The sequence below is a fragment of the Lissotriton helveticus genome, chromosome 1_1, assembly GCF_964261635.1.
Source record: "Lissotriton helveticus chromosome 1_1, aLisHel1.1, whole genome shotgun sequence".
NCBI classification, from domain to species: domain Eukaryota; kingdom Metazoa; phylum Chordata; class Amphibia; order Caudata; family Salamandridae; genus Lissotriton; species Lissotriton helveticus.
In genome coordinates, this window is record NC_136057.1 from 1778141958 (window position 1) to 1778160965 (window position 19008).

Here is a 19008-nt window from a genome sequence, read left to right on the forward strand (position 1 = left end):
CATGCTGTTTAATTCTAAAATATTGGTTAGTTAGAATCAGCTATTTTATTTGATTAGTTTTTGTGTTTGTTTTTCTGGTTTTATCTATATCTCTTGGTTTGTATATTATTTGCTAACCATGGGTTCTGTGAGGGTGTGGATTTTGAGATCGATGTCTGGTCTGTAAAAGTTTACAGGGATGCTTTGTATCCTATGCGTGATATTAGTCTTCCTCTGTGACGACTGCTGAATGAAACTAATATAATTTTTCATAGAACATCTTTCTGTTGCAGGTCCCATGATGTGTCCTCCGCCGATGGCCTTGCAGTCTACCTCCATGAGGGTATGAAAACTTACAATCTCCTTTTTCTAATGACCTGAGCGGATGATAAGCCACCACCTGTATCAATGTGCTGTTTAGTTCTGTTGCAGAAGGCTAACATTTAGTTTGTATTGTATTCTTAATGTTGTAGACGTATAGAACTGGCTCCTATGAGACAGTGGCTCCTATGAGACCGTTTTTCTTTTTTGTGCATGACTCAAACAGGAGGCTGGTCTTTTTGCACTATATCTATATGATTCTGTTGCTAAAAGAGATATGTGGTATCCAACTGTTCCTGTCCACAGAGACCCAAGAGGGCTTTTGTTTGTTTCATTTTCAATATTTGCCATCAGTTCTGTCAGAGCTCATCTGTTAGGCTAACCATGCCATCTTACTTAGTGTCTTGTCTTTTCAGCGGATTTGGATGGAAATCAGTTTGTTTTTTACAGTGACACACTCCTCACCCCTGCCTTAACACCCTGAAGGACTGCATTTGTTAAATTGTACTGTATTCCTCCCTGCAATTTAGACTTTTTGTTTCTTTGCCGTGGCAATGGTGTTGACACTTGTGGTACTGGAAGACCTTGGGAATGTCGATTCCAATTTTCTCATAATAGTATGTGAACAAATGAAAACAAAAAACTGAATCTAGAAGACCAATAGTAGGAAAACGAAGAGTGTCCCCAATGGCAACATATCTCTGTGCTGCACAAAAAGTGCCATGCCACATCTTATGCAAACTTTTTTGTTTAGGGTAGCTGTATGGCACTAAATATGTTCATAGATTGAAACAATACAATAGTCTAGAATACAGAATTTCAGAATATATTCCTACTGTGCCACCATTCCGAAAGAATTTTATTTTTCTCAATGTTTTTGCCCTGCTTATTCAGTGGGTTCACAAGTTGTCTTGCTGTAACCCCTCCATGTGGTAGGATACCACCATCTCTGCATTTCTTCCACTCGTACATAACAGTACACATGGTATCGAAAAATCAGATGCCATCTAAGATGCCTTGAGAATGCACAAACTGATAAAGGGGGTCTGTTTTACCTGCACCTGCAAATTTGCTCCATAGAGGACCCCCAATCAAGTGGTGCTCATCAGAGTACAAGAAAAACAGAAGTACCTGGCTATTCAGGGGGGCTTGTGCCACATCTTGTATAGGAGTATGCTTTCTCTGTTTGTAATCACTTCTGTACCCGCAGCACCATTTTGAGTCTGCCAGAACCCAAGTTAAGTAGTGGCACACTAGACCTAAAATGCTTCCAGTACCTCAGGTGGAACTTTTGTTTGTTCTGTTGTCTCCTGTGCAGTCTGTTCGTCGATATGGCAACAGCCAAACCTTAAGATACTTGCCCATATTAAGCCCTTGCTGAGCCCTCCCCCTGGTTTGCTGTCTAAAAGTTTTGCAAATACCTATGTTATATCACATAGATTATTGTAAAGGCATCTGACTTTTGGCTAAGTATTTTTTTAATGATTTTATGCTGCTCAAACTAGGCGAAGTGTTGTGCTACATGTTTTGGGTCTAAGTTGCTTTCCGATTGCGCCTGTTTTGTCCCGATTAAGTCGACCTTCTTCAAGCTATTTTTGCAGCTCTATACCTCTGGACGAGGGTGTATAGTTGGATTAACATTTTGCTTTTCATTGTTCATAAATGATATATTTTAATTTGTAGTACATAATATAGGTTTTGTGCTTCTTTTGTGTATGTTCAAATGCCTGAATGGTCACCATTGTGCTTCCCTTTGCACTTCCGTGTTTACTTAGCACTAACCTCACTCTATGACCTCCATCTAACATAGGAGCACTCAGACTAGGGATGTGAACCATTTGTTGCAAGCTCTAGTTTATTCCTGAACATCACATTCCATTAAAACAAAATGTACGTAATTGCAATGCCTATCAAAATGTACAATATTTAAAAACACCACAGCATAGTAAAATAGATTTGTACTTCAAAAATGAACCTTTTTACAAATAATTCGTATATCATCTCCTCGTATTCAGTTAGTAGGCACCAGTGCATTTTTACATACATTCCAGGCAAAATACAAGTACTTACAAACTCGAGTGACAACTGTTTTACATAACCTTAGGGCAGTCTGTTAATCTTGACCGCAGTGTTCCTTAGCAAAGGTCTTAAATAGATAGTTCTATAACTATTGTATAGGGCATATCCAGAAAAAGTGAACATTTGATTCAAATACGGAGTTGCAAAAGAAACAGTTGCCCAAATGTCACAAGCCAGACTGCTGAAGTGCTAAAGGGTTCTGATGCTACAATGTATCTGCAGTACTCCTCTCCTGTTAATTAAAAGTTGTGTATGGCAGGTGTGATTTTTGCCTTTACAGTGCAAGGCCATAGTTGTCATTTTTTTAATGCACTGGCTATTTAGATGGCTGTGAAAACTGTATAAAAACAAAATGAAACCTTTCTGTTTGTTGAAAGATATTTTGCAAGAAGAGCTTCTCTTTTTATCTTTTCATGGGGAACTGGTGTGAACGCACAAATCGCCTACCCTTGTCTGTTAATGAGAGACCGGTATCAAACATTGTTGAGGAGGTATATTTATTTAAACTTGAGCCTCAGAGATACAAAGCAGTCCGCTTCCAAGTATGCTCTACGAGATGTAGTTGGTGCAGTCTTTTTATACCGTTTGAACATCATTGACTTATATTGACGTAGGTGAGTCAGACATGTATGCACATAAGATTCCTGTTTAAGTTTTGCTTCAGCTTAACTTACAAAATTCATTATCAGAGCATGAATATATTCTCACAGCGTCCGGATGCTGTTCCGACATCTGTTTTTCGTCCTTTCTCTGCCTCTTATCTACCTGATCCTACAGTTCTTGAAAACAAAGGGGAAGCTAAAAAGAGTAAATAGTTTGTGGACTTTTACCCTCTTCGGACTAAGTGCAAAAGCTATGATTTTTTTTTTTTGCAGTTTTATATAGCGCGAACAAGAACCGAACCGAATCAGTTATCAGAGCGCTTTACATAGTACCAATTACGTTACATGAGGACACACTTTAATTTTAGGCACGGGGAGATTAAGTGATTTGCCCAGAATCATAGGTTGTTTTTTTTTTGGCGTCCTTACCGAGACTCGAACCCAGATCCCCAGGTCCGAGGTCGAGCGCCTTAGCCGTTAGGCCAACCCCTCTCCCCAATTGCTATTGGGGAGAGGGGTTGGCCTAACGGCTAAGGCGTTATTCGATTGCTATTCATTGTTTATTTGCATTAGTGCGGCCACTACTACCCGTTGTATAACGATGCTTGAAGCATGAACATTACTTGTTGGGTGAATGCATAATTTGGTACATGCCTGACAGCAAACAGGGAGCATATTTGCACTCAAACGGCTAATATTGCATTAACTATAGCTTATATTACCTTTAATCTAGTCTAACCCCAGGCTCCAGTATTGAAGAAATAGTATTCTTAGCGCCAAATTATTGAGCTCCTCAGCAGAGTTATCCATATGCTCCACCTCTCTTCTTTTTCTAGCTCTACTGTTTGCAGATGTTTACTACCATGATCATTAGCAGTGTGACAAATAAGGGGAGCACTTTGCCCAGCTCACATGACTTCCCGTAACCCTTGGGCAGACAAGGATATACCATCTGTCCATAGACTAAATAAATGCCCTTTCCTGCTGCTACTGATAACGAGGGCCAGGAATAATTAGCCAGACTTAATATATGGGTGCAGTTACTCTGTCCCATCACTCACGATCCATTTGGTCCAAGACATACCTGCCTGTGTCTTCTTGTTACTCCTAAAGCCGGAAGATTGTTAAATAAGACATAGGTGTTGGGAATCAAATTATCCATCCCTAGGATGAATTGTTCATATCTTTAACCCATGACACTATCCTTGATGGTGGCCCTGTAAGGTGAACCTTTGCTGCTGACGGAACAACCCAATGGTACCACTATTTCATCTCTGTATTTGCATCTGATATCAATCAATCAAAAACATCTTTATTCGATTCATAGAATCATAAAAGAGCAAACAATGTTAAAAAAGTAAATTATATCAATCTAGTACAATAGACCTCAAGAATTCCTGCATTTAAAACAACCTAAATGGGTTTTACAGAGATTTACAATTGTATTCACACGAGTTTGAGGATCTTCACTACCGTGCAAAATACAAAAGGCATATTTGAAAAGGTAAAACTACAATTTATAATTAAAATACTAAAGTGCTTTAATGGCTAACTACAATTTCGGACTATAAAAACTTGACCCTTTAACCTTTGTATTAAAATCAGTTAGATAAATAAATAAAAGTCTACTTTTCATCGAGTACTTCAATATAAAGTGCAATGTGCAAGTGCAAAAAAAATCCAACCGATTATTCCAGCAGTACAAGATTGTATTCTAAAGTGCTCTAGTGTAGGTAGGTAATTAAAACTTAAATCCTTTCTTCATTCTCATAAAATTGATAGCCAACAGGAATCTACTAATACCAAATACAATGATTTGTGTATTATCAGTCTTTAGGATACGTAGCATATCGTTATACTTCCTAATGCCCAGTTTCCTCCCCAACGGTTTTATCCACTTTCTTCTAGCATTCAAATAGGTTGGACAGAAAAAAAAGGACATGTGCTACGTCCTCCAACTCACCTAAGTGGCACATTTTACACATACTATCTTCTTCACTCTTCTGAGGCCTTTCCCATTTGGATGTAAATGTTCCAACTCCGAGGATACGGTACCTGAATTTTAGGTAGAGTATTTTCGCAAGTGGTGGTTCAATCTGATCTAAAAATAATTCGAAGCAGGTAGTTGGCTTAAACATTAGAAATTCAGTTGTTAATGAACCATGTCCACAATTCAAAGTGACTTTACGTGAAATAAAGTTCCAATAAACATTTTTTAGTTCCCTTCTGGATTCAATGGTCAGCGCACCAGGATCAGTCCAAAATTTACTTAGGCCCAAATCCAAGAGCCATTTACGGACATTAGCCAACCAAGGGGAACTGACATGGATATCCAATGCAAGTAATTCTCCCAATGCCTGCCTATAAATGAAAAGTTCCTTTGTAACCCATATAAGTATCCATACCCACACTGTGGTACCCCAGTTAACTAATCGCCATTGGAAATAATTTGGCCCTTAGTGCTTTAGCCAGGGGTTGACCAAACATTTCGGGATGGCAACCCGAAAGTAACTGTACTCATATTGTCAGTACTTTTGTGCGCTTTTAACTTTAACTGTCACAATAAGGTGATTCTCCTGGTAAGGAGAGAAATTTGCAAAAGGTGGCGTCGGGCAGACCCCACCATCTTGGAGGGAATGGTGGAATTCAGTTAGATATTTTAAAGAATTAGATCAGAAGGTTAACTGTGTTAGAAATAGAAGTGAGCATGGTTCCTTTTGGAGATTACTAGACTAGGAGGAAGGTGGGTGGGCTGAATTGACCAACGAACAGTCCAATGATTACACCTCTCGGTCAGTCTACGATGTGCACAATGGGTTTTCCCCATGGAACATCAGCTGAGACCAAACCCTCTAAGTTATAACCTTTTTGGTTGCTAACATCGAGAGGATGCTTATACGATAGCATGGAGGTTATATGAGGACTTAAAAAAAAAAAACCAACAAAAAACCAATTGGGTCCTTCGAGCTTTAGTCGGTGGTTGACCAAACATAATGGCAAATGTACGTTGGATCAAATTGCCAAGACTCTAGTTAAAATTCAACCTGCAAAATGATGTAAATGATAGAAGTGAAAAACCTGTGCACATCAGCACCACTTACAGTTGGCATTCAAGATCCCTTTCAGGTTGTTAATTTTAACAGATATATACTCTTAATCATAAAGGCCACGATAGTGATAAATTTCACAGTTGATAATTGAGTGTGTGACTAATGAGGAGGAAATATCCTCCAATGTCATTTCTGTGGCAAGTCTTTACATCGAACATTGTGCCTTAATGGCAAGACACTTTCCAAACGTTTTAATGAATTCGCCATAAAACTGATAGGCTTGGTATAAAAGGCTTAGGGCTGTTGAGTTGATAAATCTCGAATTCATTTCAGAGGATTAAGTTAATCTACCATTTGGTTGTTCTTAGTTGCCTAGATCCCCATTGATAATAGAATCTAAACAGTTGTAGGTGCCTGTATAACTTAATAGCTTGAAATAATTGTAAGGGGTAACCCTGCACACTTACGGATCCTAATGTTTTCTCCAAGCAGTGTTTTCTAGTCTTGGCGGACAGTCGTATCAACCTTCAAGTTTGTGTGCCTAAAATAGATTTGGAAAAGAAAAGCACCGGGCACAGTACTGTTTAACTATAGAGAGGGCATATGAACTCTGGATATCAATATGTTATAACTCATTATAAATGTCATCACGAGAAACATTTTGATCATTACATTTGTATTTTCTTTTTTAAATGTTTTTTTTTATATTAGATAGAGAAAACTTTCACATCAGGAAATTACATATAAAAAGTTGATGAGTACACATTCCCAATAGTATAATTAGAACCACAATTATGAAAGCATCTAATGGTATGATGTAACATTAGACAATCATTTCACTGAGTCTCCTGAAACAATTTTTCTGGCACAGTTTGATAATCAAAAGTTCATAATAAATCTGTTGCCAATGACTTAATAATTAGCTTGCATAGTCTTGTAACTGGAATACAATGTGCAGAGTTTGGTGACACTTGTTGAAATCCAACGCGTTTCGGCTATGCCTTTTTTTTTTTTTGCAGAGTTTTATATAGCGCGAACTAGACACGAACCGAATCAGGTATCAGAGCGCTTTACATAGCACCAGTTACGTTACATGAGGACGAACACACATTCATTTTTAGGCACAGGGAGATTAAGTGATTTGCCCAGAATCACCGGAGGTTTTTGGCGTCGTTACCGAGTCTCGAACCCAGATCCCCAGGTCCGAGGTTGAGCGCCCTAGCCGTTAGGCCAGCTCCTCTTCTCGCCTTCATCAGGACTCCATCACACTGGTTACTAAACGGGGAATATATAAAAGCAATTTTCAATCCAGAGTATAACATAGCCCTTACAATTATTTACAATATACATATGTACAAAAGAGAGCCTATACAGTAAGCATATAGCTAGTCTTGGATTTCAACGGTAGAGCCAATAATGTGAACAATGAGAAGCTGCAATGTGAGTAACAATAATACTCATGCAGGAAAACGTGTGTAGTTACTCAAACCAAAAAATAACAAAAATAGATAACAAAAATAGAAGATTCTAAAATCATGCATGTTATTAATCATGCTAAGTTCAAATTATTCAAGCAGAGAACAGCGATATTTGATCACAAGGTATGCGATCAAGCCATGGTTATTTCAAGTATGATTAGTAAGACAAAATAGCCTAAGGGCCCTTATTCTTATACATGTACCCTTGTATATCTACTTGGTTGCATTAGTCTGTCTCTAGATTAAGTATTTTCAGTATTATCTCTGCTTCTCTCTCATTTGTCGCGGATATGGTTGGTACATAATCATGCACAAGGATAAAAAGACAAGCCCTTTCAATGTAGGGAACTGTATAGAAAAGAAAAGAACAATAGACACATATGTCATATAAAGGTGCCCCTTAAGGATATTAAGATCAATACCTAAAGCCGCCCATATCCAATGTGGTAATGTATACCTTAAATCAAAGAAATTTGCACGCGGTCCTCTATATGTTTGCTGGATAGTCGAGTCAGTTTGGGGGATAGTGACCTGCAAAGTGACATGTTGTTATACAGGATTAGTTATACGTATATCCAAAGGATCTCACGGCAACCGCTTTTACTTAGACTGGGTGCTGGTATTAAACCTTACCTCTACTATTGCAACCGTGCTCTTTGCTTGAAGTACCACAATGTTTTCACGCCTCAAAGCCCAGCTTTAACTCTTGTCTATAGCATGGATAGAATATATCTTTGCAAGAAGGACCAACATATATAACAAGAAATACGTTCTTTTAAACCTGCATTCTCAATACTATGATCTCTTATAATTCCTGTAGCTTTTATTATTAAACTGACCGTGTAGCTCTGACGATAAGCAGGAATTTTTTGACATACACTGTTTTCTTGCATGATCAAAATTAGTAGGACCTGTTTTCAGCGGGTAATAACTTTCTCATGTCTCCTCACTGAAAGTAAAAAAGGGAACAAAGGGTGTATATCTCTAGACTAAAAACTCCACAAGATACAATTATCTCTCTGCATGCCAATTGTATGCTGTTTTGTAGCCGTGTTACTGCTCCTCACTCAAACCAAAGAAGGGGAACCGGTAACTAGTACATATGTTTTGAGAGAAGGATGAAAACTTCCTCTATGATATCCTATATGTTTAGGCCATCGTACTTGCCACAATAATGCAGAATGAAAAGACTCCTGCTCGTACGACTATGTTATTTCCAATTGTCATATTGCGGTCACATTCAGCTATAGAGAGCAATATGAGAGAGTATATCGATAGAACATAAATAGTTGTACGTTTTGACCAGTGTATCCCTTTAAAATGCATAAATCCGAATTGTGTGCACCCAAGGTAAGAGTTGTTCACACACGCCTATACACTAGTAACTCATGCGCTACTGGTGGCTGTAAATGTTAAAGCGTCCTCACTAAAGGATGACGGTAGATAGTAAGCAATGTACTAAAGACTAATACACATGGTATGGGTACCGACACGTGAAGCTCGTCAAAAACCGAATGTGCGCAAATAAAGGCTCCATAGTTTACCAAGCGATGGTCCAAAAAGGAACCTGTATTCGTTGTCCGAAATTAAAAAAAACGCTATCTACACCCCAGTGGCGGTTAAAACATTCAAGATAAAGAGCCCCACTTACCGATTTCGGATGAAGACTCGCACATGCTTCCTATCTGCACCAAATGGGAGCGCTGACTGGCTCGATTCAAAATAGGTGCTCTACGCGCATAACCTCGCGGCTCTAACTATGTCATTGGATAGGTTCAAAACTTAGCGGTCGATAGTCAGGGGGGATAAGGTCGCCAGATCGGAATGACTATATGAATAGACTAACGTCATGACGATAGGATTAATATGTCTGCACCAACTGGCTTGATTTCTAGGTTTCACTGCAACATGTTAATTGCCATACTTTTTAAACTAAATATTTTATTAAATACATTCAAGATAGTTATCTGAAAGAATATTGCAATATTATATAAAACTAATCTGGATGGTATGCTAAGCTAGTGGTGCTCCTGGATCGAATTACGTGCTGGTAAATATCGCCTCAGCTGTCAGCAAATTATTGCATGACAATAATGCAGCCACATAGACACTGTGCTGAATTGTCGGACACCATGTGTTAGCAGATAGTAACGTGTACTCCTCAATCTGCTCTAGATGTAATTCTAACTATAGATCTGTCCAGCCTTAAAATGTAAGGTGTTTGTAGAGATATTGTATGGATAATAAGGTAGTTATTAATAGCAATTAATAATTTAAATACCAGTAAACATGAGCAGCAATGTAAATAATAAGACTTGTCTAATCATTATGTAATCGCTATCTATTATCCACAAGATTACATGGTTATTAAAATATACTTAACTAATTTCAATATAGTTTTGCTGGTGTAATAGCACTAACCTGGCAATTGACACGCAGACAGCGATGAACTAAATTTGTTATTGTACTTGATAGCTTGATCCCAAGGTATTTCTTGGTTCAATCCCCTAACTGCCGTTCCGAAAATGAAAATCCAGTGCACTTCTCTAAGTTTTCTGGTCTTTTCTGTGGTTGTACCTGATTTATGGAGAATCTTCTCCAAGATGTACCATTGCATGTCGTCAGGAGCATGATTGTTGTCGATATAATGTTGCACCAAGGGTGCTGACATTTTTTGGGTTCTGATGGCTTATCTGTGTTCTCTATATGTCTGGTATTTAATGATTTGCCAGTCTCTCCCACGTATCCCAGTCTGCAGGGGCATATTATTAGGTAAATTACATCAGACATTTTACAATTACTCTGACTCGTTGGCAATATAACTTGGCCATTAAAGTGTAAAGTAGGTGACTCAATAGCCATGCCACATGATTTACAAGTGGTACAACTGAAGGTGCCCACCACTGGTTTATTTCCGTCTATGCGTTATTGATGGTATAAGCCTTTTGTTCTCATGCGTGAGTGGACCACAAGGTCCTTTAGATTCTTGTTGCGCCTGTAGGCAAATAGTGGTTTAGGAATAGGATCTGTCTCCTCAGATCTATCTGCATTGAGAATTTGCCAGCTAGAACAGACTGCCTGCCTTACTCTTTCATTTAGCATTGAATGTCTTGTCACGAAGACCAATGGAGCATCCACTTTCTCTTTGGTCTTAGTTAATAAATGTTGCCGATCATAAAATCGTGCTCTTTTATAAGAGTCCCTTACGATCTTTCTCGGATAGCCCCTAGCCAGGAACTTATCCTTCATGACTTCAGCTTTACTATCAAAGTCCTTGATATTAGTGCAATTACGTCTGACAAGTAAAAACTCACCAAACGGGATGCTGTTTTTCTGGGTGGTCGGGTGATAACTGTCATAATGAAGCAAAGTGTTCCTGGCCGTGGGCTTCACGAATAAGTCCACAACCAGGACACCTGCCTCATGTTTGATCAGTACATCTACATATTCAACCTGGTCAGTACTTATCCTGTGTGTAAAACGGATATTCATATCACATAGATTTATCCACTCCAGGAATTGTATCCGATTTTCATAGGAATCATTCCAAATAAAAAATACATAGTCTATGAATCGTGATCACTTGGTCACGGACTCATAGAAAGGTGCTATCTCATTAAAAATGAAATTCTTTTCAAATTGAGACATGTATATATTAGCCTCCGTAGGGGCACAGGATGCCCCCATGCTGACACCCTGATTCTGTTTGTATAACTGGTTGTTAAATTCAAATATGTTGTCTGACAGCACAACTTCGAGGCACTCTAGAACAAATGAGGAGGGGCATATGATGTTATAAGTACGTATAAACCACTGGACATCTGTAATTGCTCCATCAATTGGTATATTTCTGTAGAGTGCCTCAATATCCATGGTGACTAAATATTGGGTATCTGGACAAAAAGGAATGTTTTCATGAGGTTTATGATGTCTAGTATCTTGTACAAAGGCAAGGGTCCGCGACACATGAATACTTAATATGGCATCCACATATTTAGCTAGTGGTTCTGTTGCTGAGCCTATAGTAGTAACTATAGGTCTCAATGGTGGGTCATTCAAGCTTCTGTGAACCTTAGGTATGCCACAAATTCTGGCCATCTGGGATTTTCTGCGTTAAGGAATGTCCATTCCGTCTTGCAGATATCCCTATTTTTCAGGGCTCGGTTAGTAAGTTTGCGTATTTTGCTAACTATTTGTGTGGTAGGGTCCCTGTTGTTTGGCGAATAAAAATGTGTATCACTAAACATGCTTTCCATCTTGGCTACATATGTAGGGGTGTCATAAACAACTATACCTCCCCTTTTGTCGCATGCCTTAATGATTTTGTCAGGGCTTAGTTTAAGTTCTTCTAGGGCTTTTTATTCTTCCTTATTTAGATTAAAGGGATTTTCTGCACATATTTAGTATTGTTAACGATCTTATTATACACTACTTTTTCAAAAATCGCCACTTCTGGCGGAAGCTGGTCAGTGGTGGGGATAAATGTAGACTTAGGAGCAAGTCCAGCTTTCTGGTAATTGGTCCTTATTGGCACAAAATAACTTTTTAATCTTATTTTTCTAAAAAAAAGCAATTAGATCTCTAAATAACTCGAATTTATTGAGACCTGAATGGGGTGCAAAAGTAAGTCCTTTAGATAATACTGTCATGTTGGGAGCTGAAAGAGAGGAACCACTAGATTGAATATAGGTATGGTTTCTACTCCCTCCAATACTGCGCGTTGCGAGTGACGAGGTATTGGTTGAAGTCCATCTGTGGACTGGCCTGGAACCTCGGCTGGTATTGAGGTCTCCAATTGCTGCGTCTGGTGAAGCACCTCCCTAAAAAAGGTTGTGTATTGCATTGTCTCCTATTATAACCCTCGCCTCGGTATTCATTGTTAGCTGATGGTCCCTCGCTATCTGAATCCGAGGTGTCGGAGAATGTAGTAACTTTCCTACCATATCCATATTGTCGGTTGGCAAATTGATCGTACTGGCCTGATCAGTTTGGCTGTAATATTGTTCTGATAAATATGTGTGCCTAAAATATTCAGTGGCCACTAAATCAGGGGATACTCACTCCAACACACCTACTGCCAGTCGTTAGCACGCACAGTGATCTTAACTGCAAACATATTTCTAATGAATTGGTAAGCCTGTTACTGCCTTATGTGAATACTATTAAGGCACCCGAGTAGATCCAGAAATTCTGTACTATCATGGCCCTTCAGTAGTGCCAGGCCACATGGCTCAAGTTTGATGACGTGGATTCACATGGACCATGATTATGATCTCATTATCGGCTATAAAAGCCACCCTGTTGCCTCTAACACACATTTCATTCTGTGCTGTTGGTGGCATAGGTCCAAAATGCAACTGTTCTTGTGGTTTTTATTGTCTGTTTCTTTACGAAAGTTGTATTTTGGGGCCGAAATACCTCCTGAATTTATTTGGCTCAAGTCCTGTTCTACTTGAAGGAAATCCATGCCTTCAGTAACCTTCATCCTGAGTTTGTAGTATGCGGGCAAATCATATCCCACTCTTTCATGGTGGTTATGTGCCCTGATGTAAATAAACGCCTTGAGAGAAAATGAGACTAATCATTTGATATCTTGCTGTAGGAAGCTAGTCTGAGGTTTTTGGGTTCAGAGCATTCTTTCTCGCTCCAGAAGCTGTACACCAAACGTAACCTAACATAACATGTGTATTTGTAAAGCACACGATTATCCAAAGGTGTACTGGCGCTGAAATGTTTATTGTTACCCAACTCAATGGTTCTCGTTTTATCGACCTCAAATGGACGAAAGGCTGAGTTGACCTGCCGGGATTTGAACCTGTGACCGTGAGGTCGAACACAGGCCCATGCAGTGGCTGCTTTAGTCCACTGAGCCACCAGACCCAAACCATCAAATGAACCACAAGAAGTTCCAGACCTCTTCCATACATACGAATCACAAGAGGAGACTTATTCAGAGAAGAGTCTTGTTCTCCTTGGGTTCTGCATGTGAGCTTACTTCCTGAGGGAGCTTCTCTGTGCAGTTAATGCCTTTCAGAATGCATTGTTGGCAGCGTTTAGCCTTTTTATCTCTTGGTGTGCATTCATGAGCCTATACGGTAGTTTATACACCTTAAACATTACGGTTCTCGACTTAAATTTATCAGTGACTTTGGAAGCACCCAGCATGCTGTGACTTGATTTCTGTGTCACCAGGTTCTGCAGCGCTGGACCCGAATAAGATGCCAAAGTATCAGTGTCGATTTTGGTTACTTCCGTGAATTAAATCTATTGTTAAGAAGACCAAGTGGAAGACCATGCCTTGCATGAAAGGATCTTAATTCACTCCTGTGCAGAATTACAGACAAGATTTCTTATTCCAGAAGAATTGGGTGAGATTATGTCACTTTCTTTCCAAAATGCTAAAGCCTGTTTATTCCCTAGGGAATTAACGGATTTATATATGTGAAATCACTTTCATAACACTAGTGGCCTGGGCACTTCTTCAGGCTCTGAATTTCAGATTTCTGGTGTACAACCATTGACTGATTGTGCTCATTTTACAGCAGTGATTAAAATTACAACAGAGGAACAGAACATTTAATTGCATTTCAAACAACTTAGAAGCTGCTCACCCCCAGCCCCATAATTTTGGCTGTGATGCAGTTCTACCTTTTCTTGATCACATTCTAGATGCTTGGGAGAAACCACAATCCGCTTCAATGAGTGAGCAATCTCTTAATAGTGTAGACCTACTCATCTGCCATTTTTGTACAGTCATTCAATTCATGAAAGCTTGATGGGGGATGTTTTAGCTTCTAAAGGAGATCTGGGGCCTACACAGCTATTCTACCTGAAAGAACCAATACAAGTTGTTGAAGGCTTTATCTCAGTGTCGTCTGCCTAGGAGCTGCTCTAGTATAACCAGGCTTGCAAGCTGGGCTTAATATTTAATATGAAGAAGTTGCATCTTGTTCATTTACATTATTTTAAGTTTATTGTTATAATTTTAGATATCCTTCAGCTCAGAGCCTTTTCTCTCAAAGCAGATTGGTTCATATATCTTGGGTGTATTTGAGTTTCATACTTTTGCCTCATGCAATGTAAGGTCTGCTTTTGCTAGGCCTCCTGGCATATTAAATTTTGCAGATTCTCTTTACAATGCTTTGGATGAGGTGCCTGAGAAGGCAGTGAAATATGTTCTACAGCAGCATAAAAGACATTATTTTGATTACTTCGCTGCTTCATCCCATGCTTTCCTGGTCGGATCTGGTGATAACAGCAGTAAATTGCATTTTCAAATCACCCCTACTTCAAATGAAAAACACCGATGTGTCCCTGTAAGGTTGAGATGCTCCTCTGAATGTTATGTCTGTGTACTATCATTGGTCCAAGAAGGAGTCCATTGGTTGTGTTTTTCGGTCATGGGGCTTGTTGGGATATTTACTTGCACATTGTGCACTTGACTAAATAAGTCCTTCTAACAGACCACGCAAATGCAGTGTTTGAAGCTGTCCAAGCAGGGCATTCTGCTTTACTTGTAGTTGTGCAGAGAAACAGTGCAAATTTGGGACTGGACAGTACACAGGACCATTGGGCCCTCAGCATCTTATCCAGTGAGAAACTGACAGTGGAAGTCCTCAGCAGGATGTGTTTTGCCAATCATGGATGGGAACCTATTCTGTAGGTGTTGCGGAGGTATTTTAGTTGGAATTTCTGGTTGGTGCATATTTTTGACATGCGCTGGAACAAAAATGCGATCCCTTTTGCTCAATGGAGTTTCCTAGAAGGAGTTACATCGGTGACACTTGTTGTCAAGGCCGTTCCCACTGAGTTATGCAGTTCTCATTTGAAAGTCGTCAACATGATTCTCCAATGCATGCTCATTTTCTTCTGGGAGCACTGGATTAGTCCAGGAGCCTATGTTAACCGGGACCTGTTGCAGATCTATTAGTTACTCTCTCAATCAAAGCTGATGTAAAGGTATTTCATCTTGCAAGGGGTGGGCAGATTGTTACACCACAGTTTGTACATTCAGTTTGAGAGCATGAATCTTGAGAGATTTGACATCTCCTGTGAACTTCTAGAGAAGGTCTTGGAAGAGGTACATGCTAGGCATCCATCCACTATGTTTTTTCATTCTAATCATTCAAGATTGAACCTTTAGCTGTGCAGTTTGCCATGCTTAACCCAGAAAACAGTCTTAATATGGAGACTGTTAAGGGTTATGTGGCACCGGTTGAGGGCTCTGTATTTATTTAAATTACCTATAGTGACTACGTTTGTGAAGGGTTTGCAAAACAGATTTCTGCTTACACCTATTCGGACATTGGATTTGAATTTAAATGTTGCTTTTTTCATGGACCCTCCTTTTGAGCCTCTTTAGCCATGTCCTTTACAGTTCTTTATCTTGGAAGATGGCTGTTTTGTTAGTCATAACTTCAGCAAGGAAAGTTTGGGATTTACAGGTTAATTCCTTTTAACCTCATCTGACTGTTTTCCAGAAATGGTGTTCTATTCAGGGTTGTATATTTGTTTCTTACTGAAGTTGCTTAAAGTTTTATGTTAGTCAGATTGTTTTTTTTTCATTATCTTCTAAAGATGAAGACTGTCTGCTTCAGTTCAGGCTTGATACGTTTAATCGTACCCAAGCACAAAGTTATATTTTTTGGTTTGCCTCTTGATTTCCCTTCAAATTTCTGTGGACAGTTTGGTGCAGCTTCTGGTGTCAACGTTAAGAAGTGTGGGCTTTTAAAGACCCACTTTTTTTGTTCTTGGTATGCAGCATTTTATGGTTTGTGCATACACTGCTGAGTTGTGTTGCAAAGGAGTCGTAATATAATTCACAATGTGAGTGAGGGAGATGCCTCAGAGTAATCAAAAGGCAACCTTTCTATTTCCTTTTGAAAAGAAATTGGGTAAAATTTACATTTTAAATATCATTACTTCAAATATACTGGGTAAATGTTTGCAGGTTTATAGAAGTTTTATAGAGGGGTGGTGGTGCCCATTAAATATTCAAACACTTCAAAAGCTGCCACTGCGCCTACATGTAGAATTCAAGGTGGAAAGCCTGTTTTGAACAGATGTACGAAGGGATCCTTCTCCTTCCCCCTATTCTCAAAATAGTCTTTCTCAGCAGCCACCTGTAGAATGCTGGTTCATCATTGAATGCATTTGAAGCTTTTATACTATAGCTGCTCAGAATGTGGGTACTGCTTCTATTTATGTTGGTGAGAGCCGTATGTGGTCTTATACATGAAGATACATTCTCTCTATCTCATTCAATCATTCCCCAAAACTCAATTTTTGACACACTCTAATACCCAATCAAATACATTTCAGTGCTCCTCAAATAAATAAATAAATCCTGGTTTATGTGCATACACCAACTTTGCTCTGAGCACGTTTTACTGTCTAGAGAAATAACTACAGCAGAAGTTAAACGTAAACATTGTCGAACTGTTCAAAGATGTCATTAGTATTGCATGGGGTCGATTTGTTGGCCAAACAAAATCTAGAAGTGATTCTATGTAAAACTTCCCATTTACACTTGATAGCTTGTGCTAGGTTTGGTTTGAGTGAAAGGTATATATATTTGATTATTTTGCTGACCTTTGCTCTTGTTGGAGAAATAGGTAGGAGAAGAGAGTAAATGTGTTCCCTGGCACTTCCAATCTTGAAGTAAGCATTTACTTTGTTGGACTAAAGGCTCCTGTGGTTGATGGTACATAATGTTATGACCGGTTGGATTGCCCTTGAAAAAGAAAATTATTTTGTGTGTGTGTGTGTATTCAAAATAACTCTTTTTTACTTTAATTTTCATTTTTTGCCACCTCCTTCTCAGATTGCAGGAAATACTGCACCTGAGATCTCATGGTAGTAAGGCCATCAAAATAGGACCACGGCCCTATACTGAAAATGAGACCGTGAAAGAGGCTTTCAAATAGGATCTCTATAATCAAATAATAACACGAAGAGGAACACATTTGTCCTTTTACATGCAAAATATGGTAACATCAAAGGCAATAAAACTGCAAACAGTGCATTGGTAAAGCCATATTAAATTTTGGTTGTGAAAATATCACTGTGAGAAAGTGCCATCTTTCTTGCATTGGTATGCCCCCACTTTTTTCTGAACTGCTGATGTGCTTTGACTGAGTGTGCCCTGGGCTCCTGCCAACCAATTGGCACTCTGGCCACCTGTCAGCCCCTAGTAAATGATACCCTAGGTAACCGAGGCATGGTGCCCAGAGCAGACCCCTAAGGGCTGCAGCACTTATTGTGCCATCCCTAGAGGCCCTGTACCCTGACACCCACACACTGCCTTTGCAGGCTGAGTGTCTAGGTACAGAACTAAACAAAGAGTCGACATGGCACACATCCCTGTGTGCCATGCCAACACACCCACTGCCCTGGCATACATCAGTCACCCCTCTAGCTGGGTGCCCTATGCCAGTGGTGTGGGCATAGGTGCATGAGCCCTGTGCCCCTACAGTACCCAGGGCCATTCCTGGGCATTGTAAGTACATTGATGCCATTAAGGGTATATAGTGCTGGGAGGTCGTCATTACGAACTCCACAGCACCATAATGGCTACACTGAAGACTGACAAGTTTGGTATCAAACTTCTCAGCCCATTAAACCCACACTGATGCCAGTGTGGGATTTAATGTTAAATGCACCCCAGAGGGCATCTTAGAGATGCTCCATGAAACCTAACCTAGAATCCACGTCTGGACTGAGTTGCTGCCAAGGCTGCCACACAGCAGACATGTTGCTGGACCCCTGGGTGGACAGCCCCTCGCTCTTCTGGGCCTGCAACAATGCACATACTGGTTGAGGTGCTAGGTCTCCTCACCCAGCATGGGTCGGGGGAAGCTTCAATGGCCTGCCGCCTCTGTGAGCTTCTCCAGACCATTGGCTGTACCCAGCAACTGGCCCCCACCGGTTCTGACCCCCCCCCTCTGGCGGGAAGACTGGCGGGAAACCCTGCCTCAGGCGAGGTGAAGCACGTGAAGCACGACCCCGGACTCTGGCCATCTTGAAGATGGGGAGCCTGCCCAATCACAGCTAGGCTCCTGCCCCCCTCCCACAGGAGAGGAGCAGACTAGGGGGTGTACCCCCCCCCCCCCAGGACAGGGACCTATTGGTCCCTGCCCTACCTGTAACACCCCTAAATTCAGTATTTAGGGGCTTCCTGAACCTTCCTTCCTCAGATCCCAATAAGAAAAGAAGATCAAGAAGAAGACCCGCCGTGCAGCTGCTAACAACAGGATGAACCCCACTGACCTGGCCCCAGCCCTACAGGCTTGTCGATCCTGGAACCTGCTCCTACTTAATCCCGGCTACTCCTGTGGACAGCAACCATGGGACCCCCGGAGGACCTGCCTGCCTTGACCCTCTTGAAGACTGAGACTCCCATAAGCAGAGGCTCTGCTTCAACAACCATACCCCTGGTGCCAGCCAAGAGGCATCAGACCACCCCACTCTGCACCCGCTGAGCCGTGCCCGAGTGATCCA

General features: G+C 40.3%; 1 protein-coding gene across 4 annotated transcripts in view; it reads left to right on the forward strand.

Annotated features, from left to right (window-relative positions):
• The window catches only part of ATF7IP (activating transcription factor 7 interacting protein), an 815446-nt gene that overhangs the window by 29828 nt on the left and 766610 nt on the right, over positions 1-19008 (forward strand). For all 4 annotated transcript variants that reach the window (XM_078640236.1, XM_078640253.1, XM_078640244.1 and 1 more), the window contains one exon: positions 273-322. The gene's annotated coding sequence lies outside the window, so the exon portion shown is untranslated. The remainder of the gene's footprint in view (positions 1-272; positions 323-19008) is intronic.